The sequence below is a fragment of the Corythoichthys intestinalis genome, chromosome 7 (genome assembly GCF_030265065.1).
Source record: "Corythoichthys intestinalis isolate RoL2023-P3 chromosome 7, ASM3026506v1, whole genome shotgun sequence".
Lineage (NCBI taxonomy): Eukaryota > Metazoa > Chordata > Actinopteri > Syngnathiformes > Syngnathidae > Corythoichthys > Corythoichthys intestinalis.
The window spans coordinates 34,442,121-34,448,985 of NC_080401.1; positions in this window are offsets into that span (position 1 = coordinate 34,442,121).

Sequence of the window (6,865 nt, forward strand, 5' to 3'; positions counted from 1 at the left end):
CGATTACACGTTTACTTTTACTCGTGTCTTTGCTCAACTTGTGTCTCTACTATAGGTTACTTTGTTCTCCTGAAGAAAACACTCAAAGGACTGACAAACCCAACTGACAACTGTACAGTTAAAACAGCACAGTCAGTAAAAACCTGGGGTGGAAGTGGGCCAGAACGATCAGGAACACAGTTCCGGTATAAGATTCAGGGCCAGAACGCAGTTCCGGTATAAGATCCAGGGCCGGAATGCTGTTCCGGCATAAGATTCAGGGCCGCAATGCTGTTCCGGCATAAGATTCAGGGCTGGAATGCTGTTCCGGTACACGGTGCTTTGATTCCGAAAATATGACAGCAACTGTCAAAACGCCATGTAATTTTTTATTATTATTATTATTTATTTATTTATTATTATATATTTATTATATTTATTTATTTTCAAATTTATGTTGGGGAGTTCCGGCAAGAAAATTCTAGCCACTTTCACCCCTGCTAAAAATATTTTTGAAAGACTGACACACCCTGTGACTAGTTGGTGAAGCCTGATTATTCAGTTTGGTGTTGTTATGAATGATGTTTTAAATCAAAGAAGTCCCTCTTGTGCCTCTTAGAACACTATTTCAAAAGTATTGTGCTTATGATGTGTTGTTTTCTCTAGATAGAACAGTAGAGCAGAACAATTAGGGGAAAAAAATCAAATTACGATTTCAAATGTGATTCTTAGGCTAGGTTCATACCGCAGGTCTTAATGTACAAATTGGATTTTTTTGTATTTTTCCGACTCAAGTCACGCATTAACTTGACAGTCTGAACAGGCTCAATGGATAAAGGCAGTCTGAACGGGCACGCCAAAAAAACAGATTTGACAAAAAAATCGGAAATTGTGCATTAAGAGCCGCGGTATGAACCTAGCCTTATTCTTTCAAATAATGTTTTATACTGTATCTAACTGCTTTAGCTCACTTGAGTCCTATGATCACACCACCGTGATCAATGATGTGTTGTCTTTAAAGTGCCATTAAAAAATATATTATAAATACAGATGTCAAACGATTAAAATTTTTAATCGAGTTAATCACAGCTTAAAAATTAATTAATCATAATTAATCACAATTCAAACAATCCCTGAAATATGCCATATTTTTCTATAAATTATTGTTGGAATGGAAAGATAAGACAAGACGGACATATACATTCAACATACTGTACATAAGTACTGTATTTGTTTATCATAACAATAAATCCACAAGATGGCATTAACATTATACACGTTCTTTCTGTGAAAGGGATCCATGGATAGAAAGACTTGTAATTCTTAAAAGATAAATGTGAGTACAAGTTATAATAATTTTGATAGTTTGTATATTGTGACTAAATATTGCCATCTAGTATATTTGTTGAGCTAAACAAAATGTTTGAATAGAGTTTGACCAAAGTCTGAGTATTATTTTGCATAGCTATTTTGATTGGGAATGCCAGTTCTCTTTACATTGAGCTCTTTTCTTTTTGTGAACATTATTAGTATTATTATTTTTAAGAGATAGGAATATTATTTTTGTTGTGCTTTCACTAAATTATACAGTAGCAACTTAACAGTTCTTAACTGCCCAAATGCATAATGGGAAGTTGGGCAACCATGACTGTCAGTGGTGGTTGCAAATGGTATATCTTCTCTGCGTTGTGTTCTATACAGGGTGTTAAGAAAAAGATCATCTCCTGTCATTGTTGTGGAAGAGATGCCAAAGCTTATACAATGAATAGCACGGCTCAAATAAATGCCTGTGTCCACTCCACTCGCTTGTCTCTGCGTCTTAGCTCTCAATATACATAGAACGGTGCCATTGTAGTCTGTTTGCGCCAATGCGTGAGTGGGTCGTTCCGCGCATGCATTAAATATTTTAACGTGATTAATTAAAAAAATTAATTACCGCCCGTTAACGCGATAGTTTTATAATTAGGGCTGTCAAAATTATTTCACAGAGAGTGCTGCCATCAACATTACTCGAAAGTGCAGATTTCAAACTCTCTCGCAGTTTTTATTTTTTATTTAATAGTTTATCGCCAAGTTGCTTAAACGGTTCAGCGATAAAAACCACTAGTATTACTTCAGCAAGCAAACAGTAGTTCAAACGAATTAAATAATTGCCAATACCAGAGCATTGCGACTGCCTTATACAAGCCCACGTATAACAGTGCCGGTGCCAGTGCAAACAGAATGACCCTTTAGCTTGGCAAGCAACTACATTGAAGCACTTCAGCTCAACAATGGCCACTTTATCACCTTTGTTGAACTTACATTGCATGCACCTTTTACATGCAGTTTTGACTTATACTCAGTTTACTGACGTTCCCATTAGCTTAGCTCTGGTGGATTCCCATTCTCAACATTTTCTTCCAGGTTCAGTTACTTGTTACCAGGGACCAAGATGTCGGCCAGCAAGCCTCAAAAACATTCCGTGCATCTTCTGTTCTCAGCTCAGGGGAAATATCTTCCTTAAGGTGGCTCCAGAGACAATTTAAGGCTGTCCGATTTATGTAGTGTTGAAATTCGCCTCCCCAAACAAGCCGCACAGAAACAGCAACAGCCAAACAAAGTGCCCCTCTGCCGATGCTGCCTCTGCGCACGCCAATTGGGAAGGCGGAATTTCACGCTTTCATCTCGGATGTTAACCCTTTGTACTGACTCCGTGTTCCAAAAGTTTGAAAAAGACTCACAGAAAGCAGGTTGACAATTTATTCGTCGACAATGATCAAAAACAAGGCAAAAACAGACGACGGAGGGACAATTCTGGATCCAAAACAAGGCTACATGTTTCCGAGCAGCAAAATCTGTGTTATCTCAGTGTCCAGTGTTTTTAAGTCCGTGATGTAGTGGGCCGGCTGAAGGTGTGTCCAGGTGTTGCTTTGGGATCATCCCTCTCTGGCCGGTTTCGGGCTGTTTAGGTTCGTGCGTGGATGGGATGTGGTTGCCACAGTGACCGACGCTGGTCTTGACGTCCCAAGCGCCTGCTATCAACTTTGTTATCCGGGCTGGCTCTACTTGTTGTTGGACAAAGAGCCCTTTGTCCTTGCAGAACTGATTTGCAAGTTTTCCTGCGTCAATCTTGCTCGTGGCGCACACGTTGGGCTTCTATGATAAGATGGCATTGTGTATTTATTCTGCTTCTTTTCATTTAACTATGGTGTGCTACCTATTCTACACTAGGTGTGTCAGAGCAGTACAGTCCCACAGTAAATATGAGAAATGATACTATTCCCTGATTAATTGTATTTCGTGTGTTCGAGTAATGCAAACAGTTAGACGGCGCCTACGAGAAACGGTACCATTTTTCCATTTCCCCCTCAGGAGCCTCGATAAGGTGTTTAACTTTACTGTGTCAAGGCCACTGAGTGAAGTCTGCCTAAACTATAGTTAAATGAATGTGTTAGACTAATGCAAACAATCATATGGTGTGTGAGAGAACGGTACCTTTTCCCTTCAGTAGCTACTGTACTTTGTGTCGCTTCAACTCTCTCTGAATGCGTGCAAATTTTTTTTTTTTAAAAAGTCTGGAATATAACTCCAGCCTGCTTATATTTCCATTCAAAACAAACAACAAACAACATTTGCAGACTTGTTTGCAGCAGCTATTGTAATATAATAATGTGAGATTCAGTGGTGGGTAGTAACGCGTTACGTGTACTTTGTTACATTTACTTGACTAACTTTTTGAGAAAAAATTACGTCTAAGAATAGCTTAACTATCCCATAATTTTACTTTTTCTTGAGTAGATTTGTGAAGAAAAAACACGACTCTTACTCTGCTGCTTTCGACTACACAAGAGTCATTACAATTTCCTCATTATTCTACATTGTAGATTTATTTATTTTTTTGCCAGCAATGCGTAGAGCAGCTCTGTCAGTTTCAACAATGAGACGTCGCAACAATGATCACATGACTCCATTATACCCATCAGACGCAAGCTTGCCGTCTCTGATCACGCCAACCTGTTCAATCACGAGGCATCTTTAAAGCACCGTAAAAAATGAAGTATTCGACATAGAGCACTGCCCTCAACATGACTCAAAAGCACTGATTTTAACCTCTCCCCCAGTTTTATTTTGCACTGATTGACCACGTAAAACAGGAGATGTGATCCTTTAAATGTCATAATAGTAACTACAAAGCAACTATTCACTCTTCAAACTCGGAACTATTTTCTCCACAAGAGGGCATTCATGCTCTTCGGACAAATAATGCTTCATTTCTGTCTTTTTTTTCTTTGACGGAATTCAGTGATTTTTTGGGAGGAGGGGGTATTTCTTTGGTTTAAAGTGTTTTGTATTAGGATATTGCACACTATCATTATAACAGCAGTTCATATAGTAGATGCCTTTGTGCTGAGAAAATAAATATCATTGTTAAAAAACAAAAATGTAAACAGTTATTCACAATGTTGCTCATTAATTGAGTATTTTTTTCACGTATTACTTTTTTACTTGTACTTGAGTACCTTTTTTAGATGACTACTTTTACTTTTACTTGAGTAATATTATATTGAATTGACGCTACTTGTACTGTCCTCACCAGGATGCTACGGCTCGGTCCTGGCTATACAGCGAGCTAAACTCTTTAATGACGATGCTGGACATCCGTGTAATTTGTTGAAACTTTATTTGGCCGTCTTTATAACACCATTACTTGAAGAGTGAAACTAAAAAATGGAAATAATACAAATCAACTTCGTCCCCAATAACAAACATGTCCGCATCAACGTAAATAAAAGATAATTAGCTTCTAATACAACAATAACACAAATGGTTAGCATGCGTTCGCTAGCATTAGCATGCTTCAAACAACTGCACAACTGTCTCTAAATGTCCGATAGCGAGCGGAAAATACACAACAATAACAGAAAAAAATTATACATACAGGCGCTGCTTCTGTAGAGGTTAAAAGCACCAACAATGAACGTAGGTTCGCAGCTGTATTTTTCCCTGTCTCTAACTCGCCCACTCGCTAGATGCTTCGTAGCCGTCTGTCTTCTCGGCACAGCCCAAATATGCCATAAAAGTGTACTTTTGGGAAAAGTCCATTTTTGACTTTTTTGTAAGGGGGGGGTGCTTACGCATTTTTTCAAAATTTCAAAAACGGTCAAAAAACACTTTTGGGCAAAGGAGCGCCAGGAAACGTTCCAAAAACATGTCAGGACTCTCGGCACAGCCCAAATATGCTAAAAATGTTAACTTTTGGGAAAAGTCAATTTTTGACTTTTTTGTAAGGGGGGTGGGTTGCTTACGCATTTTTTCAAAATTTCAAAAACGGTCAAAAAACACTTTTGGGCAAAGGAGCGCCAGGAAACGTTCAAAAAACATGTCAGGATTCTTGGGACAGCCCAAATATGCCATAAAAGTGTACTTTTGGGAAAAGTCAATTTTTGAATTTTTTGTAAGGGGGGTGCTTACGCATTTTTTCAAAATTTCAAAAACGCTCAAAAAGCACTTTTGGGCAAAGGAGCATCGGGGAATGTTTCAAAAACATGTCAGGACTCTCGGGACAGCCCAAATATGCCATAAAAGTGTACTTTTGGGAAAAGTCAATTTTTGACTTTTTTGTAAGGGGGGGGTTGCTTACGCATTTTTTCCAAATTTCAAAAACGGTCAAAAAATACTTTTAGGACAAGGACCGCCGGGAAATGTTCCAAAAACATTTCAGGACTCTCGGCACAGCCCAAATATGCCAAAAAAGTGTACTTTTTGGAAAAGTCTATTTTTTTACTTTTTTGTAAGGGGGGGTGCTTACGCATTTTTTCAAAATTTCAAAAACGGTCAAAAAACACTTTTGGGCAAAGGAGCGTCGGGAGATGTTTCAAAAACATGTCAGGACTCTCGGCACAGCCCAAATATGCCAAAAAAGTGTACTTTTGGGAAAAGTCAATTTTTGACTTTTTTGTACGGGGGTGTGCTTACACATTTTTTCAGAATTTCAAAAATTAAGATTAAGATTAAGATGAAGATTAACAACCCTGTACAGCACATACCACCTTCATAATAATTAGGACTATTAGGACATTCAGTCATTGTTTTAGTGCTTTCAAAGCAACTTTTCGGGGCCGGTCCCTTCCCCCCTTTCACATCATAAATTCAGTCTGTTACTGTTTTTCTCAGTTTTCACACATTTTCTTGTAGGAACTTGCATTTTTTTAAAAATTGTTTCTATTTCTAAAATGGATTTGAAAGTCCTATGACAACAAACTGGTGAGCTTCACCTCCACGACAGGTCCCTTCCCCCTCCTCAGGACACCGAACAGGTCCCTTACTCCTTCTCATGACACAAATTCATTCTGTTACACTCAAATTGCAGTTCTAAAACGCTTTTTTTTTTATTTAAAAAAATGTCCACATTTGGGCCATTTTTTCTGTTGTTGTGTGTGGAGTATAGGGGAAGCGGGTTAAAAAAATGTAAAAAGTGTAAAATCCATAAATAAATGGAAATAAATAAATGTAGCATTACTTGAACTGACACAAACTACCACATGATAAGTTCAACCATGGTGTGTTCCCCTCCGTTTGGCCTGCATACCAACACAATGTATGTCTAGTGGTTGAATTTACATATGAATGGTAGCTGTGTGTCAGACAACGACTTGCTAATTCAAAAGCACTTGGGTCATTTTGGCCAGCTCTGGGTTTTTCCAGAGGAGAGGCCAACTCAGCCATTGCTTAGGAATATTAGGAGTATTTGTCTTGGGGAAAGGCCGAGTCGGCCCCTGCTGGGTTTTGTAGTGTTGATCATATCACATCTTGTAATTGTCAATGATACCGATGATGATGACAATAAATAAATAAATAAATTGGGTGACAAGTGACTTTTTCTGGTCCTTTAAAAAAAAGCTTG